Source organism: Podarcis gaigeae, assembly GCF_964106915.1.
Source record: "Podarcis gaigeae genome assembly, chromosome: 9".
NCBI lineage: Eukaryota > Metazoa > Chordata > Lepidosauria > Squamata > Lacertidae > Podarcis > Podarcis gaigeae.
The window spans coordinates 69,540,507-69,565,278 of NC_139685.1; the positions used below are offsets into that span (position 1 = coordinate 69,540,507).

At 45.0% G+C, this 24,772-nt stretch overlaps 1 protein-coding gene across 2 annotated transcripts in view; it reads left to right on the forward strand.

The window, feature by feature from the left end:
* The first annotated feature begins 11,131 nt into the window (after nucleotides 1-11,131).
* CCNI (cyclin I) overlaps nucleotides 11,132-24,772 on the forward strand; it is a 57,315-nt gene continuing 43,674 nt past the window's right edge. Inside the window, exon 1 of one of the 2 annotated variants that reach the window (XM_083756743.1) lies at nucleotides 11,132-15,152. The gene's annotated coding sequence lies outside the window, so the exon portion shown is untranslated. The remainder of the gene's footprint in view (nucleotides 15,153-24,772) is intronic. The other variant, XM_083756745.1, reaches the window with a different exon arrangement.

The following is a 24,772-nucleotide window of genomic DNA, read 5'->3' on the forward strand; positions in this document are numbered from 1 at the left end:
TTCTGAATAATCCAAGCATTCGAAAAATAAATAAATTATGGTAAGGGTTACTTACAATCACAAAGTAGTCATTCTGATTGAACAGTCTGGTTTCCAAATATGCGTTAACAAGCGGGCAAATTACCCAGGGGCATGACTCAGAGTGGGATAATTCAAGATGATAAAATACCCATTAACCGAAAACAAAAGGAATAATTACAACTCATTTGGGGAATTAACCATTTTGCTAAAAAACAAGGACGGATCTAAAAACCATGTGAAGGACTCTTATAATTGGCCGAGTTAAGATAGCTTTAATTCTTCTTGAGCAGAAGGCACAGCTGTGGAATAAAAAACAGGCAGCAGATTGTCATATGTGACCATGTTGTATTCTGTGGCCACACAGTGTTGTTGCATCTTGGTGTACATGTAATTCTCATGTGCAATTCTCATGCGCAATTATTTTTACATGGGTTACATGCTTTTTCCTACATAAAAGTATTTTCTATGTAACACTGACATGGCCTACTTTATGCATTGTCCCTCTGTCTCTGAGAGACCTCTCTGTGTACATGTTCAGAAGACGATGTAAATGCCATATCATTATGAATACTGTACATGAATTTGAGAATCTAATGCATGTGGTGGTTTCTTGACTTATGTGCACATGGTGAAAAATCTGAGCCTTTTTTCAAATATATGACCAAGTATATACTTTTTCCAGTAGGAAGATTAATGTAGAACTCAAAGCAAAACTAGGGAGTATTTTTTTTAAAAAAGGATGTTATTTAAACTGTACAACAAAATAATAAGAACACACATAATTATAATTATCAATGGATTGCAATGATCCCTAATAGAATTTCATACACAAAGATCACTTCTATACTATTTAATATATTTCTGAAAATGTTTATATTACCATATGTCAAGAGGCAATCTTTCTTTAATTACATCTCCGAGATCTACTTGAAGATCTACCTGTACTGGTTTCTCTCCCCACCCCCCACCCAAATATGGGGGTAATATCACAGGAATTGATTAAAAGCTCCCCTTCAACTGTGTATCTAATGAATATCTCAGACTTCTTCTGCAAACATGAGCCTATTGCTCAGCCTATTCTAAGCTGTACATCTTTATCCCAATGGCTTTACATTTCAGTGCCAAACTACATGTTAAGAGAAGTATGCACTTAAACTGGATACTTTTATTTTGAAGAAAGAACCCCAATCTGGAATGAACTTGGGGGTCTGTGCCAATTTTCTGCTGAACCTCCTCCTATAGCTACTTTGCCCTCAAAGGGACTGTTTGGAGTAAACAAGACTTTCAGGGGTAAATAGCACCTAGTTCAGTGATTTTTGGCAGGACACCAACCTGGAATAGAAAGACATTCCAGAATGGGGCCCTGTGGCTGTTTTTTCTTCAAAATAAAAACTTCCCATTTGTCACATCTGGTTTGGGACTTTGCTTCTTAGGCCCAAGCGATTATTAGTTTAAAGGGGGGCAGTTGTATTGAACAAAATATGCACAGTTGTTAAATATGTTTTTGTGTAAGAACAAATCCTCTTCCCCTGAGCTCCTGACCTGACCACCCTACTTCTGAGTATCACCAGAACCAATTCAAAAACTCAAATTCTGCTCTCCAGGACTGAGGTGAGGCGTAAATGATTGTTCACGCCATTTCTGTTCACATCAACAGAACTGCAGCAATGCAGATGCCAGAACAATCCACTTTTTGTACTTTCCTAGTGATGAGTTGCCTTCCATGCAAGTTAAATTGTATGAAAGTGAGCTGAATGTTTCACTAAAACCTTAGCTTGTGTCTGAGCAAGTCAGGGCAACTAGCAATTTGCATACAGGCCTCTGGAATATCCCCCCCTTCCCCTTGAAATAATATATATACAGTGGTGCCTCGCAAGACGAAATTAATCCGTTCCGCGAGTCTCTTCGTCTAGCGGTTTTTTCGTCTTGCGAAGCAAGCCCATTGACGGCTTAGCGGCTTAGCGCTATTAGTGGCTTAGCGGCTTTTAGCGGCTTATCGGCTTAGCGGATCAGCTGATAAGCGGCTTAGAAAAGGGGGGGTCAAAGGGGGAAAAAACCGCAGGAACTCGCAAGACATTTTCGTCTTGTGAAGCAGGCCCATAGGGAAATTCGTTTTGCGAAGCGCCTCCAAAACGGAAAACCCTTTCGTCTAGCGGGTTTTCCGTCTTGCGAGGCATTCGTCTTGAGGGGCACCACTGTATATATATATAGGATTTTTATGTTGACTACAAAATGTGGGTGGTGATTTTGGGTAAAGAGGTTACAACTGGGGAGAAGAGAGTTAGCTCTCTCTCTTCCCCTGCTGTGATTCACCACCACCACCACCACCAAAAACACCCCCTTTTGTTGGCATCCATCTGTCTCGAGAGACAATGGAGAGTGCCCTCAGAGGCGAAGTTAAATCCCTGTGTTAGCAACACCAAAGTGACTTCCCCATTGCAGAAGCCAGGACAATGTGCAGGGAGATCCTCAGCTGATGTGGTCCAAAGGATAGCAGAGCCATGCTTTTGACTCCAGCTTGGCTGCAGGAGTTGCCGAAAGGAGGTGTACAAAGCACCATCCAAGCACCTTAGGGACTCCACTCCAGATTTGTGTAGGGTTTACTCCTTAGCCCTTCCTTCTGAAGACAACCTGCAAGGCAGCAGAGCTTTAGGGTCAGTTTTCCTTCTCTTAGATGGGCTACATTCCCAGGTTTACCCCACTTCCTTCTACAGCACGTGCAGAAAACACCTTCTTGGCCATTGGACCCATGACTGGTCTCGTCTGCTCAATCTACTGGCAGATGTCTTCACATGCAGAGGAAATGCCTAACTCACTGAGGGTTTGAGATCTATTGGGTACCCTTACCAGTCAAAGCCATTCCCCGGGGTGTGACGCGGTTGCATGCTGACAGCTTCTAGGAGCCACAGGCGAGAGCTGAGTGCAGGGTGGGGACCAAAGGTGGACAAACTACCCCATAAGAAGCATGACATGTCCCATCTACTGTAACACCCCATACACTCCAAAACACTCCTGAACACACCATGATCAGAAATGGAAATCTCTGCAGTGCAATTTAAATTACAGCAATTACAAGATTAAAATAAGAGGAAAAACAACCTAGCCTATTTTTCTCTAGATAGAAACACATACAAATATGGGAGTAAACTTAAAAATATGTGTCATAATAAATACAGTCAGTAGCTGCATTGGATTTGAAATTGTTTTCATATATGTAACTTTTTAGTTTTTATATTTTTTAAATTATTGAATAAAACAAAGTATATAGGATTGCAGACAACTAGAATAATTTTTTTCCCTGGGTCATTTTTTATAATAGTAACAATACTTAATACTTAATAATAGTTAATCATCCTAACAATGATAATTAACTAATTAAAAATACAATATAGAATTGTTAACGTTTTTGTAATCTGGTGTTGTTTCATAAAAGTGCTGCTAAATCATGACTCATTGTGTGTTTTAACTGTTCTTATATATGCAATTGTTTTATATATGTTTTTCTTTCATTGTGAAATCACTTTGAAGTTATTCATAAGGATGCCATTCATAAGTGAAATTAATAAATAAGCAATGCATGTTCCTTTTTTGTCTCCAGCTTTCAGCCACTGCACACACTGCACCAACAGGCAGAGACCAGCCCATCTGTGGCCAATAATAATAATAATGTTGGGCCGGGTCTGGATTTCATAATGCAAGAAAAATCCCTGCTCACGTGTTATTTCTTTCTTTTGTGTATATATGTGCAGGATTCCTTACATGCCCTTCGCCGTCAGGTCCCAGGGCAGGTTACAACAATAGCATCTGCAATTATGAAAACAACAAAAACCCATGACGCATAAAACCATTCCAAATGGAACAGAACAATATAAATTTAGCCAAAGAGGTGGATCCCATAAAAACTTAAGTATCTTAACTGTTAAAGGCCGGGGTAAAGAGGTGCTTCTTCAGCATGTAGTAAAAATTATACAACGAAGGTGCATAAGAAGCTGCTTTTACTGAGCCAGACACACTATCTACCCTGAGTGGCAGCCATACCTCACTATTTACAGATTTGAAAATAAGGGACCGGCAGCCTCGAAAATAAGGGATCAACAATAACTTTGATAAAATACATATTTTGTTGCACGCAAATGGCTTTGGATACCTATTAGGTCCATAAATTACCATATAGCATATATTCAACACAAAAAAACAGCATTGACAAAGGACAGCTGGACATAGAAAGGGCCCCATTACCTTCAGTAGCTTATTTAAGGGACATCATCAATAAGGGACAGCAGCGGGACATGGCGCTGGGATAAGGGACTGTCCCGCCAAATAAGGGACACTTGACAGCTATGGTGGCAGTTACTTTCCAGGGTTACAGGCAGAAAGTCTCTCCCATCCCTTCCAATTCAATGCCAGGGATTGAACCTGAGACCTTCTGCATGCAAAGCAGATGTCCTGCCACTGAGTTACTATGGCCCTTTACTAAACACACCTTTGTGGGGAGGGAGTTGTACTGTTCAGGGACTTCCACGAAGGAAGCCTTCATCCAGGCTGCCATTCCTCATACTTTAAAAGGGACAAAACCATCAAGAGGGATGAGGGATAAATTCGATTCAGTTTGCATTTAAATGCAAACTTACCCACACACATTTCTCAATACGAAATGTATTCTTTGAAATTCACACTTCTCGAAAATTTGCAGTGAAATTTGCAAACTAAGTAATGTGTAGAAAAATGCATATACAGTAGTACCTTGGTTTTCGAACGTAATCCGTTCTGGAAGACCGTTTGAGTTCTGAAATGTTCAAAAACTGAAAACTCCATAGGGAAGCCTCAATATGGAAAACTCACTACGGAAGCTGCATGGCACGTGCAACTTCTAAGGTGTGTTTGAAAACTGAAGCATTTACTTCCAGGTTTACGGTGTTCTAAAACTGAAATATTCGTCAACGGAGACATTCAAAAAATGAGGTACCACTGTATTAGCATAAGGTATGCATAAAATTGTATTTTTTTGGGGGGGGGGAAAAATAAAAATGCCATTGGTGCCTTTGAGAGGAAGGATGAGATATTAATATTAATAATAATTTTATTATTTATACTCACCCATCTGGCTGGGTCTCCCCAGCCACTCCGGGCAGCTTACAGCATATCTAAAAAATTATTATCATTGGAAAATTGTTGTGAGGAACACGTATATTAGGAAAGTATTGCACTAAAATTTGCTGATTTTTCATGACTATTAATTAAAAAAATGCAAGCTGCTGTTTAAAACTGAATTAAAGAATGGGAAAATGAAAAACTAGGAGAAACTGCAATGGATAGATTCATTCCTCCCTAATCTTAACACCTGGTGAATGGCCTGACCTGGGGCCCTGATGGTACTCTCTGAGTTTCTCTGTCCAGTTTTGTTCCGGGATCAGCCACAAAGGATGACCAGGGCAAGGCCTTAGCATCACGATGCAAGAACAAGGCCCACATGCCTGGCTGTTGCAGCTGCTTTCTTTGAAGGATTGCTGGCAGCGCCTTCCAGGTTGTCCTTTGGGTTGTGTGGGTGGGCCCTTGGAAGCGTAGTCTGGCCAAGAGACAAATTGGTTTTGTGTGTATATGGAGCATCCATTTAGCTGTTCTCTCCCTGACAGATAATGAGCCATTAAGGATCTGATCCACCGAGCAGATCAAGAGAGAATTCAGAAAGACAATTTGACAAAAGGCACTTCAGCGTTAATTTACCTTGTTTGTTTTGTGTGTGTAATAAAAATATAACCCTGAGCTCTCCATATTTACCTGCAGAGAGCCCATGGGATGATAAAAGTGTGCATTCTCATCGCATCAAGTCCAGCAAAGGCATCTTCTTCATTTATTTCAGTCCTCAAAAATGACTGAATTAATATTTGGAGAGCGTGGTTACCGTATCTCTCAGCCAACAATGTGTCAGACACCTAGCCGTCATCTCTTATCACAATGTGAGTCAACTTCTTGCCTGGGGGTTTAGACAGGGGGAAGGGTTTAAATGTTGGTAGTAGAAAGGGCTGAAGATAGCAGTGAGTGGAACCAGAGTCAAAAGTGGGTAGTGAACCCCTCTAATCTATTGCACCCCCTTTCCTCCCTCCTTGCTGCCTGCCTGAAAAGAAGCTGCTCGGCTTGTTCACTCCAATGTAAATAAATCATTTGCAACAGACTCCAATGTGTGTAGGAGAGGAATTCACCGCCCAGCCTTTCTGCAAAACCATCCCAAAGTCTCCAACATGACTAGATCCAGCCAGCTCGGTTTCCTTTGGGGACGGGGGGGGGGGGGGCCTCTCTGGGCTTAATATAGTGACAAGTACTTTTTTGGCACTTACAAAAAATAAATAAATGCAAGCCACATACTTCTCCTTCTTATTCTCATGTAGAAATGATCGTAAACAAGCTGCTGTAGAAGAAAACTGGAAGGAAGAATGACAGGCTGAGCAGACAGTTGGAAGAGCAGTTTCACCAGTAATGATTAACAAATACCATATGACGACAAAGCAAAAATACCAGCCTTACCCAGTAACATCCTCCAAGGTGCAGGGGTCAGGAGTGGGAAATCACTGAATCATTGTGACTCCGGGTTTTATCTGCTTTCCTTTGCCAATAAAGATACACCTGGTTTCGTAGTGGCTTCAGTCTCAGCTGACTTCAGTGACTCAGTAATGTAGTGCAGGGGTCAGCAAACTTTTTCAGCAGGGGGCCGGTCATCTGTCCCTCAGACCTTCTGGGGGGCCGGCCTATATATTTTTTTTTGGGGGGGGGGAATGAACGAATTCCTATGCCCCACGAATAACCCAGAGATGCATTTTAAATAAAAGAACATTCTGCTCACGTAAAAACACCAGGCAGGCCCCACAAATAACCCAGAGATGCATTTTAAAATAATGAGTCCATAAGTGACTGTGGAGGCCAATTCTGGATCCACATGTCCTTCCACAGTGGGGACACAGGTTTCTGGGCAGGAGTTGATCACGGTGAGGGTTTGCCAGACATGCCTTCCTCTTAGCAGGTTTCTCCCTTTCGTCCTAAGTTCAAGCATCTTCAAAGCCCATGACACCTTTGGTAAAGGCTGTTCTCCAGTTGGAGCGCTCGCAGGCCAGTGTTTCCCAGTTGTCAGTGTTTATACTACATTTTTTTAGATTTGCCTTGAGAGAGTCTTTGAACCTCTTTTGTTGACTCCCAGCATTACGCTTTCCATTTTCAAGTTCAGAATAGAGTACAGTGGTAACTCAGGTTACATACGCTTCAGGTTACAGACTCTGCTAACCCAGAAATGTTACCTCAGGTTAAGAACTTTGCTTCAGGATGAGAACAGAAATTGTGCAGTGGCAGCGCAGCAGCAGCAGGAGGCCCCATTAGCTAAAGTGGTACCTCAGGTTAAGAACAGTTTCAGGTTAAGAACAGACCTCTAGAACAAATTAAGTACGTAACCAGAGGTACCACTGTAGTTGCTTTGGAAAACGATAATTAGGCATCTGAACAACATGACCAGTCCAACGAAGCTGATGCTGAAGAATCATTGCTTCGACACAGGTGATCTTTGCTTCTTCTTAGTATCGAAAATGGGATTGTGTCCCTCTAAGATCATGGGCACAAATCATCAGAAATGTACCATAAAAAGACATATCGAGAGGCCTTGAAAGCTTTGCTGTGGCCTGGTGCAAAGCAGCCAAATGATGGTGATCAGCTGCTCAAGGAAGGCTTATCCCATGGTAATGGCCCCCGCCAAGGAGTGCTTTAAAGAGATCTCCATGCAGCAGTTCTGACCAGTGTACAGTGTACAGTGGTGCCTCGCAAGACGAAATTAATCCATTCCGTGAGGCTTTTCGTATAGCTGTTTTTTCGTCTTGCGAAGCAAGCCCATTGACAGCTTAGCGGATTAGCGCTATTAGCGGTTTAGCGGCTTTTAGCGGATCAGCTGATAAGCGGCTTAGCGGCTTAGGAAAAGGGGAAAAAAAGGGGAAACCCGCAGGAACTCGCAAGACATTTCGTCTTGCGAAGCAAGCCCATAGGGAAATTCGTTTTGCGAAGCGCCTCCAAAACGGAAAACCCTTTCGTCTAGCGGGTTTTCCGTCTTGCGAGGCGTTCGTCTTGCGGGGCACCACTGTATATAAAACCAGTGTGTGCTTTTGCCACATGAAAATAAGTTCAGAGGTCCATATACCACGTGCACCAGCAGCACCTTTTGTCATGAACTGTACAGTTCCTGAACATGCATGTAATTGAAGGAATCTTAACTACAGCCTGTAGGGAAATTGGGCATGAATCTGCCTGTCTGAGACTAAACTGCTTTTGACGCACCCAGTACTTGGCTTCCACTTGCAGTCTCTGCAGCGCTGCACAAGCAACTAAATGGAGACAAAGGGTGATTAGAAATAATTAAATGTGCTGGTTTGGCCAATTCTGATGACTTAGTTAAAATAATTTCCCTTTTGTCTACCCAAGAGAAATATGTGACATTCCAAGCTGCAGGATTTGCCCAGAAACTGAGAACCAAACTGAGTCTGGTAAATGCTCTAAACTATGGAAGTGTACGCGTGCACATACCAAAAAAAAGCCTTTAAACACATGCTTTCCCAGGCACCTTGTTAGTTTCATTGCTTGCTTGCATAGTTTAACCTTGGGTGTTGTTTTATCTCAGTCCCGAGTCTATCCGCTTGCACAGGTGAACAAGTTTTGTAATAATCAAATAGATCTAACAATACATATTTGACCTTAAGACCAAATCTCTCGAGGGTTGGAACCCTGTTGTGCTTTTAAGATGTGGATATTTGTACATGTCACTAGTCTGGCTTGGCCAATACACCTTGGTTCTCAAATGCCTTGGCTCTCAAACGCCAAAAACCCGGAAGAAAATGTTCCGGATTTTGAACGTTTTTCGGAAGCCAAATATCCGATGTGGCTGTTGTTTCTGGGGCCCCTGCACCAATCAGAAGCTGCACCTTGGTTTTTTAATATTTCGGAAGTCAAACGGAATTCCGGAACGGGTAAGTTTGGTGCTTTTGTTTTTGCTATTTAATTTGCATTTTTGTTTTTGAGGTTTTTTTCAGTTAATCTGTTTTTGTGACTGTGTGGAACCCAGTTCAGCTACCGATTGATTGATTGATTGATTGATTGATTGATTGTGTGACTGCAGAACGGATAAAAGCCCCCCATCCAAACAATGACTATCATTAGTGCAGGTAAGAAAAAAAATAATTTTAATTTTTATCATCTACAATACTGTCTTATCTATTTTATAGTACAGTACATTGATTATTGCTTTCATTTTATGGATCAACTCGTTAGATAGGAAAATTCATGTTAAATTGCTGTTTTAGGGGTTGTTTTTTAAAAGCCTGGAACGGATTAATCCACTTTGCATTACTTTCTATGGGAAAGCGTGCCTTGGTTTTGGAATGCTTTGGTTCTGGAATGGACTTCCGAAACAGATTAAGTTTGAGAACCAAGGTAACAATGTACACCCAAGAAGCCAATTGTGACTCATCAGCCATGAATGGTTGTCACCAGAGGTTTGATCACTTGTTTTCACTTGGTGGTGGAACGCAAGTTGTGCAAGCCAATATATCAGAGATTTGGAGCCTTTGGCCCTCTGGGAGTTGCTAGACTGTGGGTCCCATCACCACTGACCATCAACAATGCTGACTTAAACTGATGGGAGTTGGGAATTCAACATCTGTAGTGTACCATTTTGGCTACCCCTGCGATGCACCAAATTGGCTCCACTGTCTCATTTACAATGGGTCTCATGCTTCCAAGGACTTGACTGTTACCAACAATTCTTCGAAAGAAGGTACCGTATTTTTCGCTCTATAAGACGCACCAGACCACAAGACGCACCTAGTTTTTGGAGGAGGAAAACAAGAAAAAAAATATTCTGAATCTTAGAAGCCAGAACAGCAAGAGGGATCGCTGTGCAGTGAAAGCAGCAATCCCTCTTGCTGTGCCGGCTTCTGGGATAGCTGTGCGGCCCGCATTCACTCCATAAGATGCACAGACATTTCCCCTTACTTTTTAGGAGGGAAAAAGTGAGTCTTATAGAGCAAAAAATATGGTAACTACTCAGGACCTGTCTACAAAAAGAGCAGCCACATTAAAAGTCTCAGCATGGTGTGTGAGAAGCTGTGACTAGCTGGCCATCTGAATGATTTCTGAGCCACTATGGTGAAGCTGGTGGTGCTGTGGTCTAAATCACAGAGCCTAGGGCTTGCCAATCAGAAGGTCGGCGGTTCGCATCCCTGCGATGGGGTGAGCTCCCGTTGCTCGGTCCCTGATCCTGCCAACCTAGCAGTTCGAAAGCACGTCAAAGTGCAAGTAGATAAATAGGCACCGCTCCGGCGGGAAGGTAAAGTGTGTTTCCGTGCGCTGCTCTGGTTCGCCAGAAACGGCTTAGTCATGCTGGCCACATGGCCCAGAAGCTGTACGCCAGCTCCCTCGGCCAGTAAAGTGAGATGAGCTCTGCAACCCCAGAGTCGTCTGCGACTGGACCTAATGGTCAGAGGTACCTTTACCTTTAGAGTGAAGCAGACACGACGTTGACTTCGGCCAGGGAGACACGGGTTCCCATCACTTCATTCTTGCAGCTTGGCAAGAGATCTTCCACTCTTTTGCAGCCAAACCTGTCTCACAAGATGGCTGTACACTCTTCAGAAATGTAAGGGGGAAAGTTGCTTGTTTCCCATCGAAAGCAGAACTGGGATTTCTGTATTCACTGGAGATGAAATGTGCTTTGACTGCAGTCACACCTCTCCTGTCTTAGTTATATTTGGAAAAATGTGAGCATTTCTAGCAGTGTTTTGGTTGCCTCTGGCTCCTCTTTGTGTCCATTACCAAGGCTGGTCTGGAAAGCGTGAGTCATGCTGCAGTTTTCATCCATAATGGTTTCCTAATGCTAATGGGATGAAATACGAACTCAGTGCAGAAAGTCGCTTCCACGCCTGTTTGGCTTGCGTTAAAAGCAAAGAATGCTGGGCACTTCTGAGCAACTGTTCCTGAGGCACCGGATTCCGTGGGAGACCCTTATGCAAAGCCTTTTGTGAAATTAAGCAGTGGTATAATTAGCGGGCAGGCCTCCAATATCACATGAAGAGTCTCTGAGAAGAAACGGCTCTAGAAGCAAACACAAGCATCTAAACAACCTAAGCAGGTGTGTTTATCATTGTTTATTTGTTTAGATTTTCAATGAAGCTGGTTTATATTGATTCAGATCACTGGCTCTTCTGGCTCAGCAGTGGTTTTGACTCCCCAGAATTTCAGGTGGGACCCTTCCACTAGAGATGCTTGGGACTGAACCCAGGGCCTTTTGCATGCAAGGCAGATGCTCTAGTACTCAGCTACATACCTTCCCAACATTACCTTATTCATATCGTGCAGTCCTCCTTCCTGTGTTGCTTGGGTGATGTCAAAAGCCCTTTCCCACAAGCGGCAGTGGAGAATCTGTGAGCATACAAAAAGACCACACATTCGGTAAGTTAAAATAGTTTACTTACAAACTCTTCAAAGGTCAGGTTCATATGCTTTTCCCTGTATCAGTCAGAAAACACAGGCAGTTCAACTTGGCTTAGTTACAGTGGCAAAAGCTCCTAAATTATAGGTAGAGGAATGCAAGAAAGGCTTGTTAGAGCCATGTGGCCTGAGCTTGGAACAACCGGCTCAGAGCTCTTTACACACTGAGCTTCTCAGGTAGACAGATGGGGAACAATAGGCTTGATTACCTTCCTCCCAAGGTGAGGGGGAGTGACCTAGCTAAACATGGCAGGACAGCTTACTCTATGGCATTAACCCCTTCATGCACTGGCACGTTGGTTGTATGAGGCTGGTTATCCCACAGAAATGTGGAGAACTCATTTCAATACTGAGAAAACCTGAGTGAAGCAAAAAGCGACATTTACCCATTCCTAGGACAGAATTAACCTTTCAATTGGCCCATCAAAAAATATCATGAACACATTCAATACATCCAGGGTTGCTCCCCACACATAACACCAGCTTATCACAGTTTTGATTCTCTGGCATTTTCTTTCTCCCTCTCTGCCAACAGCGGCTGCCTTGCTGGGCATGCATCATGCACTCAGCTCTCTCTGAGCTGGGAGCATGGGGGGGGGGGGAGGATGGAAGGGAACATGTCTCAGCACACAGCTGCTACCTACTTGATCCTTCCGCTCAGGCTTGAATGAGCGAACAAGTCCCTTCTCAACAGCACACACAAAGGGATTTGAGTGGAACAGATTAAAAAGCAGGACTCTCATAATTTGAGATCATGTTAATCAGTCAAATGGATGCAAGCAGCAAATCAGGCCCTGTTTATCTGTTAGGTATGTAACATGCCAACAGAAACACACAACAATTATGCTTTTCTATTCAACCTCGCCAAAGAACCTTTTCCTTCCTTCATTCAATAAATATACCAAACCTTTATTAAATAAGACCAACCAATGTGCCACAGAATAGCGAGCAAGCTTTTGAGATTAATTAACATGCGGTGATAAGAACAAAAGTCACATGGTTGATTTCATACCCAGTTTGGAACCTCTATTATGTAATAACCATTATTTATCCTTTCTGTGGCATTCAGCAATGCATAGAAGCAATGATCCTATTTATCCTATGATTAAAATTCACGCGCTTCTGGTTACTGCTTTTATAATGTATATGATCTCTTTATGATGTGTAGCATTTCCTATTGTGTTAGAGGTGACATTAATTCAGCAGTACATTATATATAATGTATATAACATCGCTATCTCAAATGACTGCGATTGTCATTTGAAATCATTAGAAGTACTGGTAGCCATCTAATATAGAAATAACTTAGATCTGGGTAAATTCTGTTCCTGGCACTGCATCCTGAAGAATAACAGAGTGGTGGCCCAAAACCAAGCATTTTCTGCTGTTGCCCCTGTATTATGAAATGTCCTTCCCTCTGCTATACATAAAGTAGCAACCCTCAGTTGCTTCTGATGGCTCTGTGAAGACATGATGAGCACAGCTCATTGTAGAAGTAAACACAATCAAATCAGATCAAACTGCATTATTTAGCTCTATTGCTAATTCATAATAATAATAATAAGTGGATGCTCGGGTTGCAAACGTGATCCGTGCGGGAAGCACGTTTGCAACCTGCAGCGGGTCACGATTCGGTGCTTCTGTGCATGCGCAAAGCACGATCTAGCACTTCTGCACATGCGCAAGTGCCAAAACCCAGTACTTCCGGGTTCGGCGCGGTGCACAACCCGAAGCATCTGTAACCAGAGGTATGACTGTAATAATAATTTTTTTATATATATGTTGCTCATCGGACAGGGTTGCCCCAATAAAAGCTGGGAGCTTTTTCTCTGGCGAACGGGGAGGTTGGAAATGCAAGAAACAGTTTGGCAGCGGAGCATCTTGCTCTGCACACTAGAGGCCTCCAGCTCATCTCCAAGCAGGCACAGGAAGAATCTTGCATCAGGAAATCTGAGAGCTGCAGCAGCTCAAGACCCCAAGGGGGAAAGACAGTCGCAGCTGAGCCGTAAAGCCTCTGCTTAGCAGGAAGAAGGTCCCAGCTCCTCAAGAGCATCTCCAAGCTAGACCTGGAAATGTCGCTCGTCTGAAACCCTGGAGAGCCCCCAGCCAGCCAGTGATTAGTTGGCATCCATCTGTCTCTGGAGACACCTTTGGGGGTGAAGTCCAATTGTTGGAAGGCTGAAGAACCTGCTGTGGCTGTAGAGACTGATAGGGGAGAGACATATTTTGTTGCAGCTGGGGTAGACAAAGGTGTCTGGTTGTGCTGCTGCAGATGCATCAGGGCATTTCTTCTCTCTGTGGTCCTCCTAGCGGTCCCTCCTCTTCTGCTCACTGCTGTGGATACATGGCCTGTGTGTCTTCTGCAAGGAATTCCCATCAGGTAGGGTTAACACTGCCAGCCTTCATGTCATGTCTGCAGACATATCTGATGGGGCGTACCTTCCAGTTGGGCCTGCCAAGGGCACAGACACAGGTACGGGGCAAAAATCACACCTGTCCACTTTGGCTTGGAGTGGCTAGAAGCCTGCCTGCTCCCTGGACGGCTGGGTGAGGTGCTGGCTCCTCTAGGCATCTCGGTGGAGAAATCCGGTCTCTGGTGTGGACTATCACAGGAGCCCTGCGGCGTGGCACAAAGACATCTACTTGCCAAGAGCGCCAGGAAGCCTAGGCACGCCTCTGCACCTTGCAACACGGAGTTGGCGCACCTCTGAAACCCAAGCAAGACTCATTTGCAATCACAGAACTGGTTTCACGTCCGTGGTGGAACCCTGCCTTTTCCCATTCTTTGGACATGACCAAGCCAGCGTAGAGCCAGGAACGCAAACATGCAGGAAACGTGGGCTTGGGAGAGAACATCTTTGCTGGAGACTGGAACTACACAAGGCAGCTTCCTCTGCTTTCTTAGTCGGCGGCGGCGGTAGCAGTTCCGCCTCCTCTTTCCCGGGTCTCGGCGCGCGCTTCGGCGGCCCAGGATCCCTGCGCAAAGCCCGCCCGTTTCCTCCTCCTCCTCTCCTTTACGCACGACTTTTGCGCGCAGGAGGCGGAGCAGCGAGGCCGGGGGAGGAGGCTCAGCTGCCCGCTGCCGGCTCTTCTTTCCCTCCCCTGCTCCCCCCGGGAAGCGGCTTGCTCTCTGCTTCACTCTCTCTCTTTTTCTTGTTTTCTCCCCCCCCCTTTAATTATTATTTTCCACCCCCCTTTCCCTTCCCTCTTTTCCTCCCCTCTTCCCCTTTTCCTTTCGCCTCCCCTTCCTAAGCAAGCAAGGCGCTTTTCTCTGCCCTGTGGGCAGCAACTGCACCAACCACAACAAAAGGGCCAGTTTTTTTCCTCTCTCTCTCTTCCTCACCTCCCCCTTCACTCTCTCTTCCTTTTTTGCTTTCCCTCCAAAGCGCAACGGAGAGCCCCAAGCGAAGCACCCGCCACCATGGAGGCATGAACACCGGAGGCAGCTGCAGCCCCGCCGCCGCCTCTTCTTCCCCATCAACCATGGACCGAGCAGGAAACTAACGAAGAGCAACTAAGCAAACCATCTCTCTTTCACGCCTGGAGCTGCCACCATGGGGTTTTAATGGACCGGATGCTGGCCAATTGCAACAGGGGATTTCTACGGCTTTGCAGGGGAGGTGAGCCAAATTAATAATAAATAATAATAATAATAAATACTTGGCCGCTGCAGATCAGGATGCAAGCCTCTTTGTTGATATCCGTGATAGAGTCTGAAATCCAAGCAAGATTCCTTTTGCAATCGAAGGTTGCATCCTGGCTACGTTCGCCTGTTGTATGCATTTCTCTATCTTTGCATTGACCTGTGTTTGCACCCTTGATCTGCACAAACCTCCATGCACAAACCATTTGTGCGGAGTAGGCCAGAGCAGGACTTGGGCAACTTCAGAGATAACGCAACGCTGGTGTTTTGAAAGCGGTTCCTGCTTGCATTCTGCCGGATTACGTTATTATTATTTTTCGTACTCCCCTGCTGCATTGTTCCATATTTTTCTCCCCGCGTGTGCGCTTTAAGAGGGAGGTGGTGCCTAAGCCGTTGTCCGTGTTGTTGTTTACATAATACATGCGGGGACCCTTCCGCGGGCGGCCTGCTGTGTAGCAAGCGCGCTCTTTTCGCGCTGCTGCAACACCGAGCGCGTCTCCAAGAAAACCGCGCGCGCGTTCGCAACGGGATGCAGACCGTTTTATGCGCCCGGTGCAGGACGGTTGCGGCTTGCATGCAAGGCGCAATGTAAAGGAAACGGGCGGTGAGCAGTCAAGGCTGCGGTCGGATGCAAGCTCTCTAGGGAGCCAGACCCAGTGTACTCTGCTGGGGTTTGCATCTGAGTTTATACGTGGTTAGGATCCGGCGTCTGCTTTGCGCGCGCTTTGACCTTCTTTTGAATGCCTTTGGAGCAAGTTCAGTGGTGCATACTCCGTTTGGTTCACTGGGGGGACGGAAAACACTCAGCCGTGGCAAGGAAAGAAGGGGGGGGGGTCAGTTCTGCAGAGAACACCTAGCGGGAGGCCTTGCATTGTTTCCTGGAATTTGTGCATTTGGCTGCAAAGACCCTAAATGGTGCAAACTCGGCTGCCCCCCAGCGAGTGACTGTTTTGGAAAAGTGGCTCTCTCCACTCCCGCTCCTAATCCTGGCCGTGCCAGTAGTTTCTGTTCCAGGTTAGCGCTTGTTTATGTCCAAGCGGCCCACACCGCTCCGTCTGCTGGTTACGTCATTGTGGCTTCCAGAAGCGTTGCAGAGTCTGGGAGCCGCTGCATTTGAAAGGCAGTTCGGGTCCTGTCGAGCTCATCTGCAGCAGGGATGCCCCAGGAGCCCAGCAGGCGATGCCTCGGGTGACTGAATCCTTTTTTTTTTTTGGCAGAGTTTTTGCATCCCTTTTGTCTGGAGGGCGTGACAATCCTTGCAAGCATTAAAGGCATTAAATGCCTAGGCATTAAAGGCCTAACTCCTGGGTCTTCACAAGGAATTGGAGTGGGGGGCTTGCCCTAGTCCATGGGTAGGCAAACTAAGGCCCTGGGGCTGGATCCGGCCCAATCGCCTTCTAAATCCAGCCTGCGGAGGATCCGGGAATCGGTGTGTTTTTACATGAGTAGAATGTGTGCTTTTATTTAAAATGCATCTCTGGGTTATTTGTTGGGCATAGGAATTCGTTCTTTTTTTTCCCTTTCCAAAATATAGTCTGGCCCCCCACAAGGTCTGAGGGACAGTGGACCGGCCCCCTGCTGAAAAAGTTTGCTGACCTAATCAGTGCAACATTGCAGTAAAATACCTAGGATCTTGCCCTTGGGACGGTGCCCCTGCAAAAAACTTTGCATGCCAGCTGTGGGCAGAGGGAGAGGTGTGTGGCAGGGGCTGGAGGTGGGAGTGGCCACGCTTAGCGCAGAGTTCAATCCTTGCCAACAGGGACTAGAGATCCCCTTTCGCTGGTGTCATGTTGTAACCACCCAAATGCAAGCGTTAACTAAAAAAAGAATGCCCAGCGTGCCAAGACCTGTAGCCAAAACAGATTGCCGGGTGCCAAATGATTTTTTTGTTTTGTTTTGGTTTTTTACACAGTGTAATTCTTCCTTGCCTGTAAGCTTTGCAGAGCGAAAAGCAAAAAGGGGTCCCTGCTCCGAGGACTATATAGTCTTAAATAGATGTGTCTTAGTTTGTGCCAGGGCGAGGTGTTCGTTTCGCTTATGTAACAGTTCTGCCACACGTGTAAACGAAGCACAGAATGTGCTTCTGGGCACATCCTTAAAACTTTCTGGGTATCTGTTTTCAACTTTTAAAAAGTTACGTTTCTGGCAGAAGTCCTTGCCGCTCCCTGCGACTAGGAAAGCCAGAATAAATTGGGCATAATGTTAACCATTGCTGAAAATATTGTGCAGATCCAAAGAAGAATGGTATTTCTCTGAGGTTGAGTAGCATTTTGTGTAAAGAAAATCCCTGTTTCAGTCTCTGTTGCCTCTAGGTATGGAAGGCTACAAAGGATGCTTTGCTGCATATTGAACACGATTGGCCATTGGTCTGGCGTTGTATAAATCAACTTGTTATGTTCCTTGAACCAGGCATGTTGGCTCCACTTGCATCGTTGACTCAAAGGATTCATCTTTCTTTGGCAAAGGATGTTAAACCTTTTCCTTCGCTTGGAGCAAAAAAAAAAAAAAAACCTGGCTTGGGGTTAGCTTTCATGAGTGACAAATGGAAATGTTTTCAATAAAAACCCTGCTTTGCTGATGATTCATGTATTTCAATAAAAACACTCCATAGATCCTAAAATACGACCTACACCAACTGCAAAACTTCCCGAGTGATCTGTACTTCTCATATTGCAATCCATACTCCATCCCTGTAAGATAGATCGGTATTTTTGCCCTGCTCCTGCAGATTTCGTGGGGCTGAAACAGGTTTTGGCTTTTCTCCTTAACTGGGACAGAGGAAGCTGCATTATACCCATTCAGACCATTGCTCCATCTGACTCGGTGTTGTCTACACTGTCTGGCAGCAGATCTCCAATGTTTCAGGCCAGATTCCCAAATGTACCTCCCAATGAATTCAGAGGATCATCTCTTGAGTAGACGTGCACAGGATTGCCGTTATCTGCTGGAGCATTCCAGCTCTTTTTCTTTCTTTTTAGAATAAATTTTCATTCGATTTTCAAAAATATAAACATACCACAAAACCAATTCCGAACCCAAATGCTGAGATTACTCTGAATCTCCTGACTTCACCCGATCCTTTCCATGGGTCCTATTAATCCTATTTTCAACTGCATATCACTACTCCCCCCCCCCCCCGATTCTAACCTTTCTAAGTTATCCATACATTACAAATGTGTTTTAAATCCTGCCAATGTTTCAATCTGCTTACAATAATCTTGTGCAGTGGTACCTCAGGTTACATAAGCTTCAGGTTACATACGCTTCAGGTTACAGACTCTGCTAACCCAGAAATAATACCTCAGGTTAAGAACTTTGCTTCAGGATGAGAACAGAAATCGTGCTCCGGCGGCGTGGCAGCAGCAGGAGCCCCTATTAGCTAAAGTGGTGCTTCAGGTTAAGAACAGTTTCAGGTTAAGAAAAGACCTTCAGAACGAATTAAGTACTTAACCCAAGGTACCACTGTATATACATTATAAACTTTTCCCATTCTTTTTTTTAAAGATCTTGTCTTCTTGGTTCCTGAGCTTCCTAGTGAATTTTGCCATTTCGGCATAGTCCATCAACTCGGTTTGTCATTCTTCTCTGGTCGGGGTTGTCTCTTCTTTCCATCTCTGGGCTAGTAACTGTTCGTGCAGCTGTTGTCATGCACAAGTTTTTTAACAAAAGTTATTTTAAATGTCCCCCACCCCACCCCATTTCATTATATATCAGAGCATTCCAGCTCTTTATAATACAGTGATATCTCAGTTTAGAGGGATGTGGGTGGCGCTGTGGGTTAAACCACAGAGCCTAGGACTTGCCGATCAGAAGGTCGGCGGTTCTGATCCCCGCGACGGGGGGGGGGCTCCTGTTGCTCAGTCCCTGCTCCTGCCAACCTAGCAGTTCGAAAGCATGTCAAAGTGCAAGTAGGTAAATAGGTACCGCTCCGACGGGAAGGTAAATGGTGTTTCCGTGCGCTGCTCTGGTTCGCCAGAAGCGGCTTAGTTATGCTGGCCACATGACCCGGAAGCTGTACGCCGGCTCCCTCGGCCAGTAAAGTGAGATGATCGCCGCAACCCCAGAGTCGGCCACGACTGGACCTAATGGTCATGGGTCCCTTTATCTTTACCTTTGCAACCTTTACCTCAGTCTAAGAATGGAATCCGAATGGTGGAAGGGCACCGGCGGCGCAAGGCCTCATTAGGGAAAGCGCGCCTCTGTTTAAGAATGGTTTCGGTTTAAGAATGGACTTCTGGAACGGATTAAGTTCATAAACCAAGGTACCATTGTAAATAGAAAATGCCTTGTTGCTGCAAAGGTGTTTTGTTAATACAGTTTGGAAAGTGTACGTCCAGTGATTTCTGGATGTGTAACCTGTGAACTGTGGTATGTCACAACTGCCTGCAATCTGTGCAGTAGGAACCCCTTTTAACAACCTCATTCAACCCTATTGGTGTAATAGAAGGCTTTCTTTGAAGTTCTTTCATCTCCCCCCCTTCTGTAGTGATGCCTTTGTTGTTTGAGAGTTTGGGATCTTTAGGATATAGCTGATTGCAGCAGTTCCTCCTCTCCCCCTATAATCTCCCTGCGGGCGCTAGGATTTTGTGTGTGCATATTTTTGCAACGTGAGACTGGCTCAAAAGTAACTTGCGAAGCAGCCGCAGAGAATTAATTGCTGTCTTGAGGGATTCTCTTTCAGATCTTGGTAACAATATTTTTTTTCTTCTGCTGAGAAAAAGGTCTGCAGGGATGCAGTAGTGCACCTTAGAACAACCACAATCTCTGAGCCACCAAGTCAGGTGTGAAATTTGTCCTGGAAAAAACCCTGTATTTTTGTCCCTTTGCCAGAAGGTCTAGAACAGGGGTCAGCAAACCTTTTCAGCAGGGGGCCGGTCCACAGTCCCTCAGAACTTGTGGGGGGCCGGACTATATTTTGAAGAAGAAGAAAAAAAAGAACGAATTCCTATGCCCCACAAATAACCCAGAGATGCGTTTTAAATAAAAGGACACATTCTACTCATGTAAAAACACGCTGATTCCTGGACTGTCTGCAGGCCGGATTGAGAAGGCGATTGGGCCGGATCCAGCCCCTGGGCCTTAGTTTGCCTGCCCATGATCTAGAAAAATAGCTAATGTTCTTAGACACTAATGCTAAATTTCTGGGAGTCCAGGTTCGGAGGGCTGCGTTCGGATGAGGGTTTTATTGCATTCGTTTTGCTGGTTATATTGCTAGTACACCTGCCATGGTTTCTAAGGTGGGTTTAAGCTGTAGTACCTCTTGCCTTAAGGGACGCGGGTGGCACTGTGAGTTAAACCACAGAGCCTAGGGCTTGCCGATCAGAAGGTTGGCGGTTCGAATCCCCGCGACGGGGTGATCTCCCGTTGCTCGGTCCCTGCTCGGTCCCTGCGCCTGCCAACCTAGCAGTACGAAAGCACGTCAAAGTGCAAGTAGATAGATAGGTACCGGCTTTTCTGTGCGCTGCTCTGGTTCACCAAAAGCGGCTTAGTCATGCTGGCCACATGACCCGGAAGCTGTACGCTGGCTCCCTCGGCCAATAAAGCGAGATGAGCGCTGCAACCATATGGAAGTATGGCAATAACTTTGACAACAAGACCTGTTTGACGGAGGGGAGCTCTCCTTCCTTGGAGGTTTTTAAGCAGAGGTTGGATGGCCATCTGTCACGGATGCTTTTGCTGAGATTCCTGCATTGCAGGGGGTTGGAATATATGACTCTTGGGGTCCCATCAAACTCTACATATGGTTTTATGTGCCTTCGTCCACCTGTTTCAGGTGTGTTCCCCCCTGGTGATGTTCTGGAGTTCTGCCCATCTTCCCTGCTCTGCCCCACATCATCAACCGGCGGGGAAATGATGTGTGTAACTTTAAAGTAAATATTATTGTGTTGTTGGGGAGAGAAACCTTGCTTCGAGTGAGGCAGGCCGCTGTGTGCCCCACATCACCTCTGGTTGTGGTGCAGTTGAGGCCCTGCGTTTTAGCGAAACAGATATATAAACAGGAGCAGCAAAATAATCTGCACTTGGTTGGATGAAAGCAATTGCTCCTTTGATGTTTGCATCTGAAGGTATTTTGCCTCCAGGGCTTTCAGCTTTCTGGGGGGAAACCAAAACCTAAGGTGTGTTGTATTTGGGCCCTTTCCAGGTGATTGCATTTTGTATGTAAAAACAAAACGTATAGCAGATGTGTGCCTCCCAAGGGATTCTTTACAAACACTCCAACAGATTTTTTTTTTCTTGGGAGGAAATAATTTTATCCCCTCTCTTCCCACCACCATATGTACTGCTTTTGTTGCTGTCTTTTACATGTATGAATTGTGATTCTGCAAGGCCCCATCCGCACTACAAATTTAAAGCACAATGATATCACTTTAGACAGTCATTGCTTCCTCCAAGGAATCCTGGGTACTGTAATTTGTTAAGAGTGCTAAGAACTGTTGGGAGACTCGTATTCATAGCTGTTAACTTTTCCCTTTGCTTACGAGAAATTCTATTTGGAATAAGGGAATTTCCCTTAAAAAAAAAGGAAACATTGGCAGCTATGCTCCTATTCTTCCTCACTGAGCTGCATTTCCCTAGAGCTCCCTGGGAAGTGGAATAATAATAATAATAATAATAATAATAATTAATAATAATAATTTGCTTTTTGTACATTGCTCATCTGGCTGGGTTGCCCCAGCCACACTGGTCAGCTTCTAATATACTATACAGAGAAACAGCAGCAGCAGCAGCAACAACAACAAAATTGTTAAACCCTCTGGGAATTGTAGCTCTGTGAGGAGGGCAGGAGTCTCAGCGCCCTTATCAAACTACAGTTCCCAGGAATCTTTGGGGGAACTCATGGCTGTTAATAAGGTTGTAAACGTGTCGTGCAGAAGGCGCCCAAGTTTGATGGCAGCATTTGAGAGAGGACTTACCACAAAGCACAATATGGTGATGTTGGAAACAGCTGGGCCTGTTCATTTCTTTAGGCTTTGTGGATAGATAGATAATCCTGATAGATTATTCCCACACTAATGAGAACGATGGGAACCCAGTTCGAATTGTCTGTTTCAAGCACCAAAGCATATTCACTTGGCCCTGCAGGCATCTGTTGCCTACTTAGTATTGTTGCGCGTGAACTGGGTCTTCATATGTGCTGCTTGGATTTTTAAATTTTTTTTAGCTTACGAATTTTTGTTGCTGTGTCAGGGTTTTTCCCTCCCTGCAGGTGTTCTGTGGCGTCTCATAAATGTGAACAGTGCTTGGAATAATCAACTGGTACCCCAGGGAGACAAATCGGTCTGGCCTTAAGTTGTGTTGCAGAAAGGTGTGTATGGTTTGGAAGGGGAACCACACCACAAGCGTTCTCTTCAGCTCCTTGTCTTGCGCAGATTGTAACCCAAATTAGGCAGTGCAGAATCTCTCTTTCCTTTGCTGAAATCTTACCATGATTTGAGTCTCAGTCTACATGCATACTGCACATTTAAGGTCACACAGCCTCCCAAAGAATCCTGGAAACTTTAGTTTACTCTTCTCACAGAGCTACAATTCCCAGCACCCTTCACAAACTACAATTCCCAGGGAAGTCATGTGGATTACATTTATGATGTTTATTTAGCCTCTCTCCAGGCCTCCCGTTTCCAGTTCCAAAGCTGTTGAAATCACGTATTTTCTCCTGGCTTGAACTTTGGAGTGCAGGAGTCTGTTCGCTTAATGGTTAACCTGCCCTGTCTTGTCTCAGCCATTTCCTTGCGTGCTTTTAGTCAATTGCTTAATATGGGATGGAACCCAGAGGATTTTAATTGAATAATATTAGGGTTAATACAAAGTGTGTGCACACTTCTTCTTTTTCAAAAAACAACAAAAACCTGAATACAGTGGTACCTCAGGTTACATTCGCTTCAGGTTACATACGCTTCAGGTTACAGACTGCTCTAACCCAGAAATAGTGCTTCAGGTTAAGAACTTTGCTTTAGGATGAGAACAGAAAAATTGTGCTATGGCGGCAGCAGGAGGCCCCATTAGCTAAAGTGGTGCTTCAGGTTAAGAACAGTTTCAGGTTAAGTACGGACCTCTGGAACGAATTAAGTACTTAACCCGAGGTACCACTGTATTCACTCAGGGAGAGTAAATCGATATTGGACAGCATCTCTACAAAATTCCCAATCCTGTGTCGGCCTCTAATTTGAGACGGCAAAGGGTTAAGCACCCTTCCTCCAGCAGGTTCTCCCTTGCAAAGGAATCCCTTCATCTGAGTCAGTTGGCCTGCATTTGCAATTGCTGGGGTTTTTTTTTTCCTGGAGACTCTTCTGTTTGTTTGTTTCCCTCCCCACATGTGTCCTGCAATAAATCTGGAGTGTTATAAAGCCAACCATCAGGATAGCAAAATACTCCAGGGGCATTTGGTTGCAGGACGTGCGGCCTTGCACTCCTCTTGTCAAATCTCGGCTGTAAATCCGGCAACAAAACATCCTGAAAACCACCAGAAGGTCAGCCCCACTGCCTTTTTCCCAGCAGGCAGGTCTGGAAGCGGAACGGACTGGTCTGTTGTATGAGAGGTTGGGAATGGGCCATTTTGCCTCCGGGGTGTGTGTGGCTAAGGGGTGGGAGTACAGAATTACCTGGTGGTGTTCAGAGCGCAGAATTAACCTGTATGCCTTGTGGTCAGGGCAGGCAGGTCATCCGCCCCAGCAACCTTCTTTCCCAACATGCGCTTGTACTAGTCGTTGGGGTTGCCTGGCTGGTTCGGAAGACCTCTTGCAAAGACTGCCCATGGGGCCAGCGTCTTCATTGAGCTGTCCACTATGACCCTAGGGTCTCGCCTGCTTACTGGTCAGTCGCCGCCATTTCAAACCCCAGGAGTGTACATCACATCACACTTATTTTACATTGAATTCCATTTGCCATTTTACAGTGGTACCTTGGGTTGAGAACTTAATTCATTCTGGAGGTCTGTTCTTAACCTGAAACTGTTCTTAATCTGAAGCACCACTTTAGCTAATGCTGCCACTGTGCGATTTCTGTTCTCATCCTGAAGCAAAGTTCTTAACCCGATGCACTATTTCTGGGTTAGCGGAGTTTGTAACCTGAAGCATCTGTAACCTGAAGCGTCTATAACCCGAGGTACCACTGTACTCAGTTTTGGAGAGGTCCTCTTTAGAGCGCTAGGGCAGGCAGTCTCCTTATGTTTTAAATGACCCTCAACAGTTTAGTACAGTGGTACCTTGGTTTATGAACTTAATCCGTTCTGGAAGTCTGTTCTTAAACCAAAGCGTTCTTAAACCAAGGTGTGCTTTCTCATAACAGCGGAGGACCCAATTTACAAATGGAATACACTCAACAGGAAGCGGAACATGTTCTTATTCCAAGGCAAAGTTCACAAACCAAAACACCTACTTCTTCTGGGCTTGCAGCGTTCTTAATCCAAGTTGTTCATAAACTAAGCTGTTCTTAAACCAAGGTACTGGCACTGCTCACCCCTAACTCTAGAACAGTGTTAGAAACTCAGACATATAATCTAGGTGCCAAATGGCTCCTTGAACCAAAGTTACAGTTACTGAAGCAGAATGTCTAGTTGACGTTTTCTGACAAGACGGCTCTAAAGTCTTCTTTTTCAGA